This window comes from Mus caroli, chromosome 17 (assembly GCF_900094665.2).
Source record: "Mus caroli chromosome 17, CAROLI_EIJ_v1.1, whole genome shotgun sequence".
NCBI lineage: Eukaryota > Metazoa > Chordata > Mammalia > Rodentia > Muridae > Mus > Mus caroli.
Genome location: NC_034586.1, coordinates 23,493,802 through 23,510,909, shown reverse-complemented (window position 1 = coordinate 23,510,909; position 17,108 = coordinate 23,493,802). Strand labels below are relative to the sequence as shown.

The following is a 17,108-nucleotide window of genomic DNA, read 5'->3' as shown; positions in this document are numbered from 1 at the left end:
AGGCAGAGAGGCAGAGGCAGAGGCAGAGGCAGGTGGATCTCTGTGGGATTGAGGCTACCCTGGTCTACTGAGTGAGTTCCAGGCCAGTGAGCTACATAGTGAGTGAGACCCTGTCTCAAAAAAAAAAAAAAATCTACTAAGCAGGGTGGTGGGGGCACATGTCTTTGATCCCACCACTCTGGTGAGTTCAAGACCAAACTGGTCTTTTTTAAAAAAAAAAAAAAAAAAAAAAAAAAAAAGGTGTGGTGGGGGGGGACTGGAGAGATGGCTCAGTGGTTAAGAGCACTGTCTGCTCTTCCAGAGGACCTGAGTTCAAATCCCAGCACCCACATGGTGGCTCACAACCATTTCTAATGGGATCCAAAGCCCTCTTGTGGTTGTCTAAAGACAGTGACAGTGTACTCACATACATTAAATAAATAAATAAATCTTAAAAAAGAAAAAAAAAGACCAAGCTGGTCTACAGAGTGAGTTCTAAGATAGCCAGGGCTACACAGAGAAACCCTGTCTCAAACAAAACAAGACAAAACAAAACAGTGTAATAATAATAATAGTAGTAGTAGAAATGTAAAACACAAAACAAAAATTTAAATGTAAAACTAAGGGCTGGCACCATATATCACAGAAGAAACAACCTGGCCTAGAATCCCTCAGTGAGGGGCTAGGGGTATCATAGCTCAGCAGAAAGTGCTTGTCATAGAATGTTCCAGGCCCTCGGCTGGAGCCTGTCCCTCATCTCCTCAGCACAGTCATTCCCTCCTGTCCTCTTCTTGCTTCTGTGGGGAGGACCCCCAATCAGTGAGCTCCTTCCCCATTGGTCCTTCCTGTCCTTCCTGCCCTGACAGACCCCCAGAAGCTGCTCTTCTTCCGTGAGTCTCCCACTGCCACTCAATCCTGCCAGGGATGCAAGCATCTCCTGCGGTAGAACCTTTCAAATGACTCACTACGTCACACTTCCCACAAGTAAAGGTCTCTCTGTGTCAGGCCTTAAGGGGGGGTCACCAGACCAAGACACACCTTCATCCTTCGACTGTCTCCATAACCCAGGGAAGATGTCACTCAAAGACTGGGGCAACGGGTCTGGGGAGAGGAGCAAGATGGGGCAAGGGCCATGGGCATGGAAGCTTTGGAAGGCTGGCAGGCGAGAGCAGGGTGGCTTTGCTGAGGAACTGATCGAGAGTGAGAATTCAGAGCGATGGGAAGCAAGAGAGGGAGGAAGAGGAGTCAGCTGACTGGCAGGGTGGTACAGCCCTACTCAGGGAGAGCTGTGCGCCTGTCAAAGGAACAAGGCAAGTCAAAAGGGCTCTCTGCCAGGGCCCATGTCACCTTTTACAAACACAGTTTACTCATAAGACCCCAAAGACCTAGAACAGCCCGGCTGGGGCCCTCCCAGCCCTGAAAGCTGACCCAGATTGTCTTGTTACAGTTGAGATGTAGCACTGGAGGAGAAATCACCAACGAAGACGCTTGAAGAAAGGAAGGCCTTAAGCAAAGGGCCAGGCTCCCCGGGGACACAGGGGGCCAACAAGTCAGTCAGGAACCAACAGGACAGAAGCCCCACCAATAGTCACAGCTGACATTCAACCCCAGGCTTAAAGGAGTTTCTTGGTGGCTCTTTGGTCCCAGGGAATAGAAAGACCAAAGGGGTTCCCCTCCATTTTCCAGCTTGGTAGCTATTGCCCAAAGTTTACATATTCATTCATTCATTCGTTCATTCATTCATTCATTCATTCATTCGTTTGTTCATAGTGAAAACATTTCTTCAGTGAGGAGCCCTTCTCAGACACTGACAATGACAGAGGCAAGTCAGATTCTTAGCCTGAAGGCCCTTTGGTTTAGAGGGGGACAGGCCAGACAAAAGTAACCTCCCGGTTGACAGGGTTCAAGAACGTGGGGCCAGAGGTGACCTCTCCCCTGGGGTGCCAGGAAGCCGCTTAGAAAGGGTGATCTGAGTAACCAGGCAAACATCTGATAAGAAAACCAGGCTGCGGGCAGAGCTTCCCAGACCACTGGCAATCTGCACCCCAGCTGTGCTGGGCCCTGACAATGGGCTATTTCTGGTTGTGCCTAGAAAAAGAAGGTGCCTCATGTTTAAGTTCCCCCCAGGCTGCAGAGCTGTGCTTGGGGGAGGTGGGGGTAGGGGCAAGGCTGGAACTTAAAAATCGGGGGTTTGAAGCTGAGTCTAGCCAAGCTCTGGGGTTTGCCACTGTGTCGCAGACACATTAATGACCCTTTAACCTTTCCACAGCCTCCTGAAAGGTGAACACAACCGGGAGAGCGCCCCAACCGTGACCAAATGGGCTGAGGTTGGTGGAGGGAGAAGGCGGTGTGGCTGGCGCAGAGAGGATTCTGCAGCATCTGCGGGGGCCCTCAGCATCGCCACCTCCTCTCTCCTTCCACCTCCCACCCCCAGCTGGTGGGGGGAGGGGTCGGAAGCAAAGAAGGAAGTACCTGTAATCTAAACCAGACATCGCCGCCTGTGCTTCTCCCCAGCCCACTCTGATCCAGAAATAACATACGCACCAAGCTGGCATCGGCCCACCCATCCCAGCTGGCCCCAGAAAAACATACAACACCGGGGGGCGGGCAGGCCCCAGCTTCCCAACGATCGTGTTTCCTCCCCCTTTCCCCAGGGTAGAGGCCTCCCCCTTAGTATCCTCAAGGGGCCATTCTGGCACTGGCTGGGTCAAGCCAAGAGCATCTGGGGGCGCGCGCCTACCTCTCCCCAGATACCTGCCCTCGGCTGTATCCAACGCCATCATACGCTGGGCATCTGCATCCCGCACTGGAGCCCTGGACTCCCCGAACCCCCAACACTACCCCACCCCCACCCCCAAACCCGCGCTCTCTCCACGCTCTAGAGCCCCTACCTGGGCGCCGGAGCACCGGACACCATCAGCGGGGCGGGTGGCAAAGCGGGCAGCGGCGGCCCAGCCTCAAGCCCGGCCGGCTTCCCGGGGGAGGAGGAGGAAAAGGAGGAGGAGAAGACTGGCGCGACCGCCGCGCGTCTCTCAGGGGCTGCGGGAAGGAGGAAGGTCAGAGACTCCGCGGAGCGCAGCGCCGCGCGGGGGCGGAGGCGGCGCGGATTAGAGCGGCTTCTCCGCTAGCCAATGGCGGCGCGGTGGCTGCGCAGGTGGCAGCGCCGCGGTACCCGGAGGCCGCGCCCGCCCGGCCGCCTGCTCCCCAGCTCGGTGTGTGTGGTTCCTGCGCGCTCCTAATCCCTGCTTCTCATGTGGGGGTGCACGCAGGATAGGGGTTTGCAGTATAACCCTGGTGTGATGACCCCCTCCCTATCCGTGTGTGTTGGGTTCATGGAGAACAGGATAACTTAAGATTGGCCAAATAGTGAGGATGCTCTCCTCTGCCCTATCCCATGGTCCACTCCCACACTCAGCTCTGCCAAGAAGGCCTGTGTGGATCCTCAGGCCAGTTCACCTCAGCTGGCTGTCAGCAAAGCTAGCTGGAGGCCTTTTTGGAGATTCCCTGGGACTTGGGGATCCAAATGGAGACACACAGCTGCTGCCTTGTATTCTAACTGCTTCCAGGAGCCGGACTGCTGCTCCAGGGAGTGGGGCCTGACACAGAAGAGCAGAGAATTCATTCAATGTGTCCAGAGCGTGGCACAAACCAGAGAAGGAAGACCAGGAGGCGAAAACTGCCCACCTCTGCCCCTCCCTACCTTGAGAGACACTGGATGTTGACAGGGTTCTCAGAAGGAAGTCTTCCTGAACCCCTGGTGGTGAGGCTCACCGTGAGCTCTGAAGTTCACCAGTTCAGGAGCCCAGAGGAATGCCTGCATACAGTGTTCGTTCATTTGCTAAGAATTCCATGGACACTAGTTTCAAGCTATATTGTTGCTTTGTTTTTAAGATTTATTTATTTATTATGTATAAGTACACGGTAGCTGTCTTCAGATACACCAGAAGAGGACATCAGATCCCGTTGTGAGCCACCATGTAGTTGCTGGGATTTGAACTCAGGACCTTCGGAAGAGCAGTCAGTGCTCTTAACCGCTGAGCCATCTCTCTAATCCTCAAGCTATATTATTAGAGTATAGAAGAAGACATCACCAAGACATCACCAGGCAGCATCTCATCTAGGGTAGGACCAGACAGTCAAGTATTATTAGTCAGGGAACCGAGGGATAGAATGGATGACTCTTACTTTACGAAGGGGCTTATCAGATCGGCTTAAACAATACAAGCCTCTGCAGGCAGGACAGGCTGAGAATCCTGCAGCTGCCCTGGGACACCGGGTTCCTCAGGAGTCCCAGTGTGGCACTGAATGCGTGGAGGATTGCCGAAGAGGCCCGGGAGTCATCAGAGGCCTTTGGGGGACTTTGGAAGGTTGAAACGTGGGGTTCTGGTTGCAGCGGCCGCAGCCGCACCGGAGCAGATGCATTCACCAGCATGAAGCAAAGGTGGGCAAGCCAAGGGCACGGTGCCCCACCCCCCGACTTCTTACGTCACGCCACCCCAAGGAGGTACCGCCCACCACCAGAGAGTCTCTTTTCCCCTCAGTCAGTCCTTCCCTGAAATGCCCTCCACGCTTACCCGGAGTCTCTTACTTCTTTCCAGATCCAATCAAGTCCAGATTAGCCACCATAGTGGCTGGTGTTCCACGGAAGGTTGAGAGCTCTGGGCAGAGCTGTCCGGAAAGGTTTTCTCGTGGTGCTGAAGGAGAGCTGAAATCCAGGTTAGACAGATGGCTGATACGGTAGCCTGGGGCTAATGAGGCCCACCCTCCAGGCCTGCCTGAGTACCCCGATTGATTCCTATTTCCCCACACCCCAACCTGGAGTTTACCATCAGCCCCAGACAAGGCTGTGAGGCTCACACGGGTAGGACAGCTGTTTGGGGAACATTCTGACTCAGTCGCCTTATCTTGATAACCGTGTGACAAGCTGTTGGTGGAGTGGCTGGGGTGTAGGGGAGCCACGGACACACTCAGGGCTCTGTTCATCGTTTCAATGGTGGTGGTGGTTACACTCGCCAGGTGGGATGCTGGAACCAGACACGGGAGGTGGAGTATCTCACCTGCTGCTCGGAACCTAAAAGGTGAGGGGGAAGTGGCCCCCATCTTTATAACCACAAAGGTCTGAGTAGCCAGTCCTCTCTCCCAGGGCTGTGCAAATGCACCCCTTATGGCAGAAGTGTTTTCACACCAAAAGGCTGATTCCTCACAGAGGTTCTCACAGAGGTGTGAAGAGGGAAAGGCTAGAAAAGTCTGCCCACACACCCCCCGCGCCCCCCCCCACCATTGTCATGCATCTGCCAAGCTAGACAGTAAAGTATTTTCATGGAGACAAATTGGAGCCCTGAGGACTGGGTGTGTGTGTGAGGGCTGAGAAGGCAGAGGAGGGGTATCGATGATGATGATGATGGTGGTGGTGGTGGTGGTGATGGTGAAGATGATGATACTTTTAAGAAAAAAGCCAGCGGAGTCCACAGCACCAGACTTCCCAGACAGGATATATCCCTAGACGGTCAGACATTTGGAGGGTTGAAAAGAGTTCTAAGTGAGTGCTCAGGGGATAGAAGGCTATGATACAGTGGAGAAGAGAAGCCGGAGGCTGGGAGAAAGCACAGCCTTCACAGAGCTGTAGGTCCATCAGGAGACCGGGAGGGTGTTCAGAACATGACTCAGCCGAGTGCTTGCTGAGCATACCCAAAGCCCTGGGCCCCAGCACATAGCTGGTGACAGTGGTTCAGGACTGTAGTAACCCCAGCTTCCAGAAGTGGAGGCTGGAGGACGGGTCATCCTCCACCACACAGTGAGTCTGTGGTCATCTTGGGCCTCTTGAAAAATCCAACAGGAGGTCGCTAGGGTGGTATATGGCTTTCATTCCAGCACTCGGGAGGCAGAGGCAGGCAGATTTCTGAGTTTGAGCCCAGCCTGGTCTACAGAGTGAGTTCCAGGACAGCCAGGGATACACAGAGAAACCCTGTCTTGTAAACAGAACAAAACAAACAAACAAAGAGAGGCTTAGTGGTTAAGATAACTTACTGCTCTCCTAGACGCCCTAATTTTGGTTGCCAGCGCCCACATGGAGCAGCTCACACCTGTCTGTAACTTCAACTCAAGAGCATCCTCACGCCCTCTGCAGGCCTCATTAGACACCTGCACCCATGTGGGCAGACTCCTGCGTAGACACACATGCCTTAAAAAACAAAGCAGTCTCTTTTAAAGACCAAACAAACAAAAGTAGAGAGGGGAGAGGGTAAAGACAGAAGGCAGCCAGGGGCTCTCTGTGCAGAGCTGACGTGTGGCTGGGGTTGAATTCAGAACACATGCACACACACACACACACACACACACACACACACACACACTGTGTAACCTAAAATAAAGTTTCGGGAACTGAAGCGGGATGCCCACACTTCCCAATTTAGACCAGCTTCCTTGTAGACGTTCTAATTGCAGACCTCCTGCTTGTCTGTCCAAGGTGAACCTAACCCACCTTCCTGCTTTGGGCCCCACCCCCACCCCTTCCTGTTCCGCGTACCTCCCCCACCCTCCCTCCCGGTTTGTGCCTCTGCTTCAATACAGATGCCCTCCGTTTCCGGCACAGCAACTCTTCCTGTTCTGAGCCTTTCCCACGTCTCTCGTGTCCTGGCCTCACGTTCTCTCAGCCCCGTGGAGATCTGACCCCTGTATGCTTCCATGGGGCTGTCCTTCCCACCCAGAGCCCTGAGCCTCCCTTGGTCCATCCTCCCTCAGACTCTGGGCCACGCAGAAGGAAGCCAGCGCTGGTCCTGAGGGGTTTGCAGATGCCAGCGAAACACAAAAGGCGTAGGGACAGAAAGGCAGGCCAGCACTGAAAGGCGCTGGAATAAATAAATCAATGAATGAATAATGGATTGGTAATTGATACTGCGTGTTGGGCCTGGAAGAGGGGGCCGGGTAGAAGAGAGACTCCAGGTGGGAGGGTGTGGGGGACTTTTGGGATAGCATTGGAAATGTAATTGAGGAAAATACGTAATAAAAAAAATATTAAAAAAAAAAAAAAAAAAAAAAGGGAGACTCCAGTTGCCCTGTCTTCCGTACAGGAAAAAAAAAAAAAAAAAGGCTTAGGGGGAGGGGGAGGAAGGAGAGCTGTTTTTGAGTTCTCTTTCTCTCCCTCAGGCAGTCACGTGTATCTTTCTATGGTGGTCTTGAGCCGTTACAGGTGAGGTACAACTTCTGACCCTTACCCTCGCTCCACAGTGCTGGGATTGCAAGCATGCACCACCATGCCCAGTTTGCGATTTTGTTGTTGTTGGTTTTTGTGTTTTGGGTTGTTTGTTTGTTTGTTTTTGTTTTTTATTTTTCCAGACAGGGTTTCTTTGTGTAGTCCTGGCTGCCCTGGAATTCACTCTGTAGACCAGGCTGGCCTCGAACTCAGAAATCTGCCTGCTTCTGCCTTCCAAGTGCTGGCATTAAAGGCATGTGGCACCATATTGGCTAACAATTATCTATTATTATTATTATTATTATTATTAGTGTGTGTGTGCCCTGCAAGCATGATATGTGTGTTTGAGCACAAGTGCCACGGTGCGTGGATGGAGGTGAGAAGATAACTTCTGGGAAACAGTGTTCTTCCTCCAGGACCTGGGATTGAACTCAGGCCACCAGGCTTCTGCAGCAAGCACCTTTACTTGCCTAGCCTTCTGCGCATGCTCAACAGGCACTGTCTGACCGCGCCACACCTCCAGGCCAACCACACCTGTTCTTTCCCCAGCTTGAAAAGGAAGGCTAGGGATCTATCCCACTGTGGGTAGATGGAATTCTGAAGCCCAGAGAGTGAAAGAGGCTCGTTCCAAGTCACACAGCACGTCTGTGACAGAGCTGGGGCTATAAACAGATCTCTGAGCTCTGATCTGGTCGCTGCCGCTCTGATCTTGCGCAGCCTGTTTGGAGGCTGGGCAAGATGGATCCGGGAGTCTGGCTGGGTCTAGGCTACCTAGGACAGGGTTTTATTTTCTGCGCTCCCTTTCAGCAACCTGACGTGGGAATGGGCAGTGCTGAGGGACAGCCTTTCGGTTCTCTCTCCTCATGCCGCAGTCAGCTCGCTTCAAGCTCTCGGACAGTGACAGTCACCTGCCTGGTGGACAGGGACGATTGCCAGCCGCATCTTGGACCCTGAGACCAGATGTCATGAGCCTTGCGATGGTTTCTCTGCCTCTGACTCACGGCTAGAAACCACACCTCCTGCATGAAACCGTTAACCTTTAGAGGTGCCCAGATTTAGGACCCTGGAGACAGTTTACCCAGGACACACAAACAAACACAGCCGCCCCTGTACCAGGTTCTTTCTGAATTTGAGACATAGGAACCATGGGGACGCTGTGATTACTGACCATCATGTTACAGGCTAGGCTATGGAGGCCAGAGAGGTTAGGTAGCCTGTGTGATGTCACACAGCTGGAAAGCATTGGAGCTGCGAATCCGATCCAGGCAGGACTGAGGCTAAAAAGAAAAAGCAGACTGGACTAGGTGCTTACTTCAAACCAGAGGGCTCGACGTCGCTGCGGTCCTGTGGCTATGGCCTGGACGCTCTCGCCACCTAGTGGTACAGTACCTTAACTACAAGCGGAATTCCTGTTTGGTTTGGGTTTAGATTTTTTTAGTCAAGGTCTTAGGTAGTAGCCCAGACTGCCTGTACTCACTATGCAGCTGAGGATAGCGTTAAACCTCTCATCCTCCTGCCTCCACTGCCCCAGTGACAGCGCTCTACCCCACTGGAGCTGTTACAGTTGTGAGCCACCACTTGGTGCTGGGAACTGTGTCCTGGTCCTCTGCAAGAGCAGTGTGTGCTCTTAACCTCTGAGCCAGCTCTTCAGCCCCTATTGGTTTTTTTTAATTATTTTTATTATTATCAGTGTGTGTTGGGGGCGGGGTCAGAGGACAATATCATAGAGTTGGTTCTCTATCTAACTTTATGGGGTCTGCTGAATTCAAACGCAGGTCCCTCAGGCAGCAAGCACCTTTACCCTTACTTACTATTTTATTCTTTCCTTAAGTTATTTATTTATTTGTGTCAGGGAGGGGTAGTGGGGTATATAGAAGTCAGAGGCCAACTTTTTTTGTTTTTGGTTTTTTTTTTTTTTTTTTTTTTTTTTTTTTTTTTTTTTTTTTTTGTTTTTTTTTTTTTTTTTTTTTTGTTTTTTGTTTTTTTTGTTTTTCGAGACAGGGTTTCTCTGTGTAGCCTTGGCTGTCCTGGAACTCACTTTGTAGATCAGGCTGGCCTCGAACTCAGAAATCCGCCTGCCTCTGCCTCCCGAGTGCTGGGATTAAAGGCATGCACCACCACTGCCAAGCTCAGAGGCCAACTTTTGAGAATTGGGTCTCACCATCCACCATAGGGGTCCGGGAGATCAAACTCAGGTCGCTAAGCTTGGCTGCAAGCACCCTTAGCTGCTTAGCCGCTCCACTCTCACTCTCATGTGCTCTTAACCTTAACACTTGGAGTTGACATGGTGATGCACACCTGAAATCTTAGAGCTCAAGACACTGGGACAGGAAGATCAAGGGTTTCAAGTAAGTTTGGGCTATAGAGCAACACCTTGCCTCAAAGAATCAGACAAAACAAAATAGTCATAGTTCAGGAAGGATGTCCCAGACAGGGTGTTGTTTCTGCCGCGTTCCAAGGCTTTGGTGCACGGCTAACCTCTTACTACAGTTTGTTAGCCTTTCCTCACTGTGACAAACACCTGAGAGGACCCATTTCAAAGGAGAAGGGGTTTCTTTTGGCTTGTGGTTTCAACCCAGGGTCAGCTGAATCTATTGCCTTGGGCCTGAAGCCACATGGAGTGTATTGGCAGTGAGAACACATTTGTTGTACCAGCTCCGGGTGGATACAAATCTATGTACTGTTGAGCCTCTTAAAAACAAAAACAACAAAAACAACAACAACAAAAAAACGGGGGGTGGGGGTTCTGGAGAGATGGCGCAGTGGGTAAGAGCACTGACTATTCTTCCAAAGGTCCTGTGTTCAAATCCCAGCAACCATATGGTGGCTCACAACCATCCGTAATGAGATCTGATGCCCTCTTCTGGGATTCTCTATGTAGCCCTGGCTGTTCTGGAACTCACTATATAGACCAGGCTGGCCTTGAACTCACAGAGCTCTGCCTACCTCAGTCTCCCTAGTGCTGGGATCAAAGGCATGCACCGCCGTTCCTGATGCAGGTGTCTCTGTCTAATGTCCCTCACTCTGTTGCCATGCCTTTTGGGTGGCACTCCCATGTCCAGCCTGGGTCCTCTGGTTTTAGTTAAGGGACCTGGAAGTAGACCCACCAGGGCTTTGCCCTACTCACTCCTCGTCCAACTTTGCTGCTTTAACACGGGCTTTTGTGTAGCACAAGAGATCTTTGAACATGCCCTGGTGCTGAGGACCCTCTGACCCTCCCGCTTCTCCTCAGCAGCACACGGATTACAGCTGTGCACACCTCAGCCCCATCTCTACTGAGCTGGGATCAAGCCCAGGGCTCCTGCATGTTAGCATGTGCCTTACCAACCTGGCCACAGAGCCCTGCCCACCGTGTTATCCCAGCCACAGAGCTGTGTCTCCAGTCTCTCCCGGGTGCTGTTTTCTTTCAATATTATACTTGAGACAGGGTCTTGCCAGGTGTGGTGGCACATGCCTGTAATCCCAGCACTCAGGAAGCAGAGGCAGGCGGATCTCTGTGAGTTCAAGACCACCTGGTCTACAGAGTAAGTTCCAGGACAACCAGGGCTACACAGAGAAACCTTGTCTCCATCTCCTCCCCCCCCCCAGAAAAAGATTAACCATTACACCTAATGCTACTTTGAAACCCACCTTATTTTGATAAGGAAATGGTCTGGGTTGATGTTGAACCCATTGCTCCAGACCTGCATCTTATGGCCACAGAGGTCGCATTTGGTCGAACACCCTTGTTCTTGGCTACAAGCTTGGGTGATGTCTTAGTTAGGGTTTTACTGCTGTGCACAGACACCATGACCAAGGCAACTCTTATAAAGGCAAACATTTAATTGGGGCTGGCTTACAGATTCAGAGGTTCAGTCCATTATCATCAAGGCAGAAACATGGCAGCATCCAGGAAGGCATGGTGCTGGAAAAGCTGAGAGTTCTATATCTTGATTTGAAGGCAACCAGGAGAGACCGATTTCCAGGAAGCTAGGAGGAGGACCTCAAAGCCCACCCCTACAGAGACACACCTACTCCAACAAGGCCACACCTCCTGATAAGGCCATACCTCCTAATAGTGCCACTTCCTGGGCCAAGTATATTCAAACCACAAGTGACTTGCCCAGAGGTCTGGAGACATCAGTGGGTCTCAAGCCCAGTTCTCCTGTTTAATTGTAGAGTTCTCTCTCTCTCTCTCTCTCTCTCTCTCTCTCTCTCTCTCTCTCTCTCTCTCAATCACAGCTATCACCAGCTTCTTCCTCCAGAATCAAATCCCATTGGAAAAAGATGGGGTTTACACAGAAGACACTGCCTCAGGGCTCAGCACGGAACCTTCTAGCCTGTTGCTCTCTGCTTCTCTGCTTTTTACTGCTTTTGGGTCTTTTGTTTTGGCTCTCAATTATGCATGAGTGTGCATGAGAGAGAGAGAGTTTGAGAGTGTGTATGTGTATATGTGTGAGTGTGTGTGTATGAGTGTGTGTGTATACACATGAGTACAGTCTATGTGAACTCGTGTATAGATATGTGTCTGTGTGTGTGTGTGTGAGCATATGAGTACAGTCTATATGTATTCATGTATGTGTGTGCATGAGTGTGTGTGTGTGTATGTGAGTGTATGTATATGAATACAGTCTCCGTGTACTCATGTATGTGTGTGTATGTATATATGTATATGAGTGAGTATGTGTGTGTATAAGTGTGTGTATGAGTGAGTATGTGTGAGTGTGGGTGAGTGAGTGAGTGTGGGTGAGTGTGTATGTGTACACATGAGTACAGTCTCCATGTAGTCGTGGATGGTGTGTGGATGGGTGTGTGAAGGGCAGAGACTTATGATGGGTGACTTCCTCCTCTGTCACTTTCCACTTCAGTCCTTGTGATGGGGTCTCACTGACTCCGGAGCTAACTTCCTGGGCCAGGTTGGTTGGCTTGTGGCTCTGTCTGTCCCCTCAGCACAGGGATGACACACATGTTGCCACCACACCTGGAAGTTTCACACGGGTTCGGTCCTGATGCTCGTACAGTAAGCGCCTTACTGACTGAGCCACCACCACCTCCCCCAGGCTCCAGTCTTGAGGGAGTGGTGTTTTATTGTCCGTGAGTGGGTGCTTTGCCTGCTTGTGTGTCTGTGTACCATGTGTGCCTAGGATGTGAGCTTATCTCAAAACACAGCAGAGCTGGTGTGCTGTGCTGGTACAGGACTTTGATCCCAGTGGTAGAGCGGGTGGGTTTCTCTGAGTCCATTCTACAAAGCCAGTTAGTTCCAGACAAGGCTACGTAGTGAGACTCCACCTCAGAAGCAAAACAAAACAAAACCCAACAACGACAAAACAGGGTGAATAACGGGCTGTGTTCTTCATAAGGGAGGTCACTGTATGTCCCAGGATGTCATCGATACAATATAAAAATGACCTCAGTAAACAATCAAAAGTTCTAGCCAGAGGCAGCTTGGCGGGTCACCAGAGGATTGTGGGTACGGCTGGCAGGAGAGAGGCTCACAGACAGAGGTGCAGACAGCTCAGCTCTCCCTGCAGGGTACTCTGCTTCTAAAGGCCGGGCTCATTCTCTGGTTGAGGCAGAGTGGGGGCGTGGCTGGGAAGGAATGATTGGTGTTTTCTGCCAAGGGTGACTTCCTCCACCATCTCTGGCATCTGTCTTGGTCTCTGACCAAAATACCTAAGGCGCTCCTAAGTGGCAGCGTGCCCTGTGTCCCTCAGTCCGCCCTGTCCATTAGACCCTACCTGCAGCAGAATGAGCAGAGTGAAGCAGGGCCCCATTTTGGAGCACAGCCTGCCCTGCCCCCCACTGATCTTGAACTCAAACCAGGAAGAAAAGCCATGGAGGCAAAGGCAGAAGACTCAAGGACAACAGAGTCCCCAACAGCCCTCCAAAGCTCTGAGACTTGGTCAGAATGTAACACATCCCAGCACCTGAGCCCCACCTTACTGCCTGGTATGGTTGGCGCTGACCTTGGAGAAACTGCTGCAGATCAGGAAACCACATTAAGTGAGCACCTGAGATGATCTTGGTCCCTGACACCTTGAATCAGTATCCCTTAATGAGAACCACCTGCAGTAACTGCGAGCATCACCACGTGAGGCTACCTGAAGAAGTGTCCATGAGAGTCAGGCCCGAAACATTGCTGTGGCTCCTGGTTCCAGCTAAGAGCTTGGCAGCTCATGTGTCTAAGTGTCAAGGATGACTCTGAACTCCTGATTCTCCTGCCATCGTCTCCCAAGTGCTGGAAGACCGGTCTACAGCAAGTGTTTGGAGTCTCAGAACACAAGGTACTTTCCCACAAAGATGTCTGTCCCTAAGCTGGCTGATGCAAACCCAGCCAAACCAGAGATGTTCTGAAGCTGAGTCCTCAGCCCCATCTGGACTCAAGAGGCCAAGAACAGAAGATTTACAGCTAAATGCAGAGCCATCTTGACCTCCAGCATGCAGAACCCTACCCTCCAGCCGAAGTGGAGGCCCCTGCCCTCCCCAGCTTCTTCTATATCCCTCCATGATGGGACCCGTGTTTCCCAGCCTAAGTCTTTCCACACGCTCCTCCCCACCCCCCAAGGCTCACAGCAAGGAAATGGGAATCCCACTGCCTATGTAACACACTCTAAACAAGCAAACAACTTGTTCTTAAAAAGTATTCGCTGGGCGGTGGTGGCGCTTGCCTTTAATCCCAGCACTCGGGAGGCAGAGGCAGGCGGATTTCTGAGTTCGAGGCCAGCCTGGTCTACAAAGTGAGTTCCAGGACAGCTAGGGCTACACAGAGAAACCCTGTCTTGAAAAAAAAAAAAAAGTATTCATTTTAATTTCGTGTATATGGGTGTTCTGTCTGCATGTGCATATGAGCACCATGTGCATGCAGTACCCATAGAGGCCAGAAGAGGGCGTCAGATAGCCTGGAACTATCATTACAGGTGGCTGTGAGCTACCCTGTGCGTGTGGCTATTGACTTTAGGTTCTCTGGAAGAGCAGCCAATGATCTTAACTGTTGAGCAATCCCTCTAGGCCTAATTTTCTGTTGTAGTTTTGAGATGAATTCTTGAGTCTGTGGTCATACCACACTGAACACACCTGATCTCATGTGATTTCAGAGCCTGGCTCATACTTGTATGGATGGAGGACAGAGTCTCGTGCAGTCTAGGCTGACCTCAAGCTTGTTATGTACTGAAAGCTGGCCTCAAGCCCCTTGACCCTCTTGCTTCCACCTCCCAAGTTTGGGGATTACAGGCATGTGGCACCAAGTCTAGCTAAGTCTTTCATTTTAAAGGTCACCTTGTGTGTAGTGGGGACTGGAAGGATGGGGATAGGGTAGGGGTGGGGGTGGTAGGTGTGCCTGTGTGTGAGTTATGGGTGCATGTATGTATGGGTGCATTGTGTGCTTGTGTGCATCTATGTGTGCATGCATGTGTGTGTATGTGCGCGCATGTGCACACACGTGTTTTATTTCGTTTTGAGACAGAGCCTTAGGGTGTAGCCCACCCTGGCCTAGAATTCAAAATCCTCCTGCCTCAGCCTCCCAAATTCTAAGATGGAGGCTGTGCCACCACAGCAGACTCTAGCTGCAGGTTGAGAGTCAGCCTGAAGACATTCCGAGTTCAGGGCAACGTAATGAAATGATGTCATTGGAGATGAACACGGAAGTGAGGATGGCTCGGTGCTCTGAAGCTCCCAGAGGCTTCTTCATATCTCCCGGGCGGCTTCACGTGAGGCTCCTCCCCTCTGTGAGCGCAGGCGCAGAAATCCCCTTCTTACTGAGGGAAGGTTCGCATGTGGGACCTGACCAGAGGCAGGGTCAGGCATAGTGAAGTGGGCCCATCACCCTAGTACTTGGGAAGCTGAGGCGGAAGTGTGATGAGTTCTTTGAGAATGGCCAGCCTGGGCAATAGTGTGAGTTTCAGGCTAGCATGACCTACAGAGTGAGACTCTATCTCAAAAAGGGGGTGGGGGAGCCAGGCAATGGTGCCCCACTCCCTTAATCCCAGCACTCTGGAGGCAGAGGCAGGCGGCTTTCTGTGAGTTCGGGGTCAGCCTGGTCTACAGAGTAAGTTCAAGCATTGGCAGGCAGAGGAAGAAACGTCTTTTGGAGTTGGAAGTTAACCTAGACTACGGAGTGAGTTCCAGACCAACCAGGGCTACACAGGGCTACTGAGACACTGCCTCAATAAACAAACAAACAAATAAAAAAACAAAGCCATTTAATCTTCACCTTGATGTGATAAAGCGAGGCACAGAAGACATCTGGGAGAGGCTCAGAGCCCGTTCCTGGTTTAGAGAGAGCTTCTCCTCTGACTGGAGAAGTGGAGCAGCCATATGGCAACAGCCTGGCTGGCTTTGCCGCTGAGGTGGGTGGAGGGGGGCGAGTTGAGGCAGGAAAGGAGAACGCACTGCCCTCTATCCATCCAGTGACAAGGCTTCAGGGGGCAGCTGGGCTTAGTCCCCCACAGCCATGCCCTGGTCACAGCGAGGTGGGGAAGAAGAACCACTTTGGGGGTTGTTTACATTATGGTTTTTGTTGTTATTTGTTTTTTAAAATGTGATATATTGCCAAAAAGATGTAGAATTCCTGATCCCCCTCCCCATCTTGCCCAAATGCTGGGGTACAGGTGTGAGCCACCATGCTAAGTGTATAGGGCTCTGTGGTTCTGGGGGCTTCCAACAGAAGCCTCATAACACCCCACTTCCTTCCCCTCGAGCCACATCCCCAGATCCTTTAAAGTGAGCTGACATGTCCGTCTCCCACTTCATCTGCCCTCAGCCCGTGTTCTGTGAGTAGCGGGGAGCTGTTATGTTAGAGAGATGAGAGTTTCCAGGTCAGAGACAGAAAGAGCCAGCTTCCAGCACTCCAGGGCTGTGAAATGTGTCTTCAGGGCTGTGGCCACCCACGCGGATTATTTATGGTGCTGTCCGTGAGCTGATTTGTGATTTCTTGATGCTCCATCTGGCCCTCACTGGCAAAGCTCCCGGCTTGACTTCCCCTGGCAGGGCCATATGTCCTGCCAGCCCAGGGAGGCCTGACAGCGAGGGGGGTGGGAGGCAGAGGAGAGCTAGTTCCTTGCCACTGCCCTGGCTGCCTGTGCTGGGGCCCCTAGGATCCACTGAGCAACTGCCTGCCTGGGTAGGACTGGGACAATGGGACTCCTCCTCCCCACCCTTTGGTGACATCACTGCCAAGTGTCCTGAACCATGCAGATGGCACTTGCATGGGCTCTGGATTGGACAAGCCTAGACTGGAATCTTTTTTTTTTAAGTAATATATTGTAAATGAGTGTGTGTATGTGTGTATATGTGTATGTGTATGTGCATGTATAGGTATGTGTTTATTTGTGTATATGTATGTATGTGTGTATATGTGTAAATGTATGTATATGTGTATATGTATATGTGTGTGTATGTATAGGTATGTGCGTACATGTGTGTATATGTGTGTAGATGTATATATGTGTTATTTATGTATGTGTGTATATATGTGCATGTATATATGTATTTGTGTGTGTATGTATGTATATGTGTATATGTGTGTATATGCATGTGTATGTGTATATGCATGTGTTGTGTGTATATGTATGTGTGTATGTGTGTATATATGTGCATGTATGTATGTATATGTGTGTATGTGTGTGTATTTGTATGTCTATATGTGTGTATGTGTGTATATGTATGTGTGTATGTGCATTCTGTATATGTGTATATGTATATGTATATGTGTGTGTGTCCTTGTCCCTCACCATGTGTCCAAGCCACCCCCACTCAGTGTGGCAGGAGGCTCCACCACTCTCCACTTCACCAGCCTGATCTGGAATCTTTGAGAATAGCAATGCTCCCTACCACTCTGTTCATCAGAAGACAGTCTGTGTTCCTCCTCTTGAGTCCCAGAGGGTCTCCAGACTTGCTCCGACGTGAGGCTCACAGCTCCTGCTTGCTCCGACGTGAGGCTCACAGCTCCTGCTTGCTCCGA

At 51.2% G+C, this 17,108-nt stretch overlaps 1 protein-coding gene across 1 annotated transcript in view; it reads right to left on the bottom strand.

Annotated features, from left to right (window-relative positions):
• The window catches only part of Pacsin1 (protein kinase C and casein kinase substrate in neurons 1), a 51,296-nt gene extending 48,264 nt beyond the window's left edge, over positions 1 to 3,032 (bottom strand). Inside the window, exon 1 of the mRNA XM_021186397.2 lies at positions 2,871 to 3,032. The gene's annotated coding sequence lies outside the window, so the exon portion shown is untranslated. The remainder of the gene's footprint in view (positions 1 to 2,870) is intronic.
• Positions 3,033 to 17,108: the final 14,076 nt, after the last annotated feature.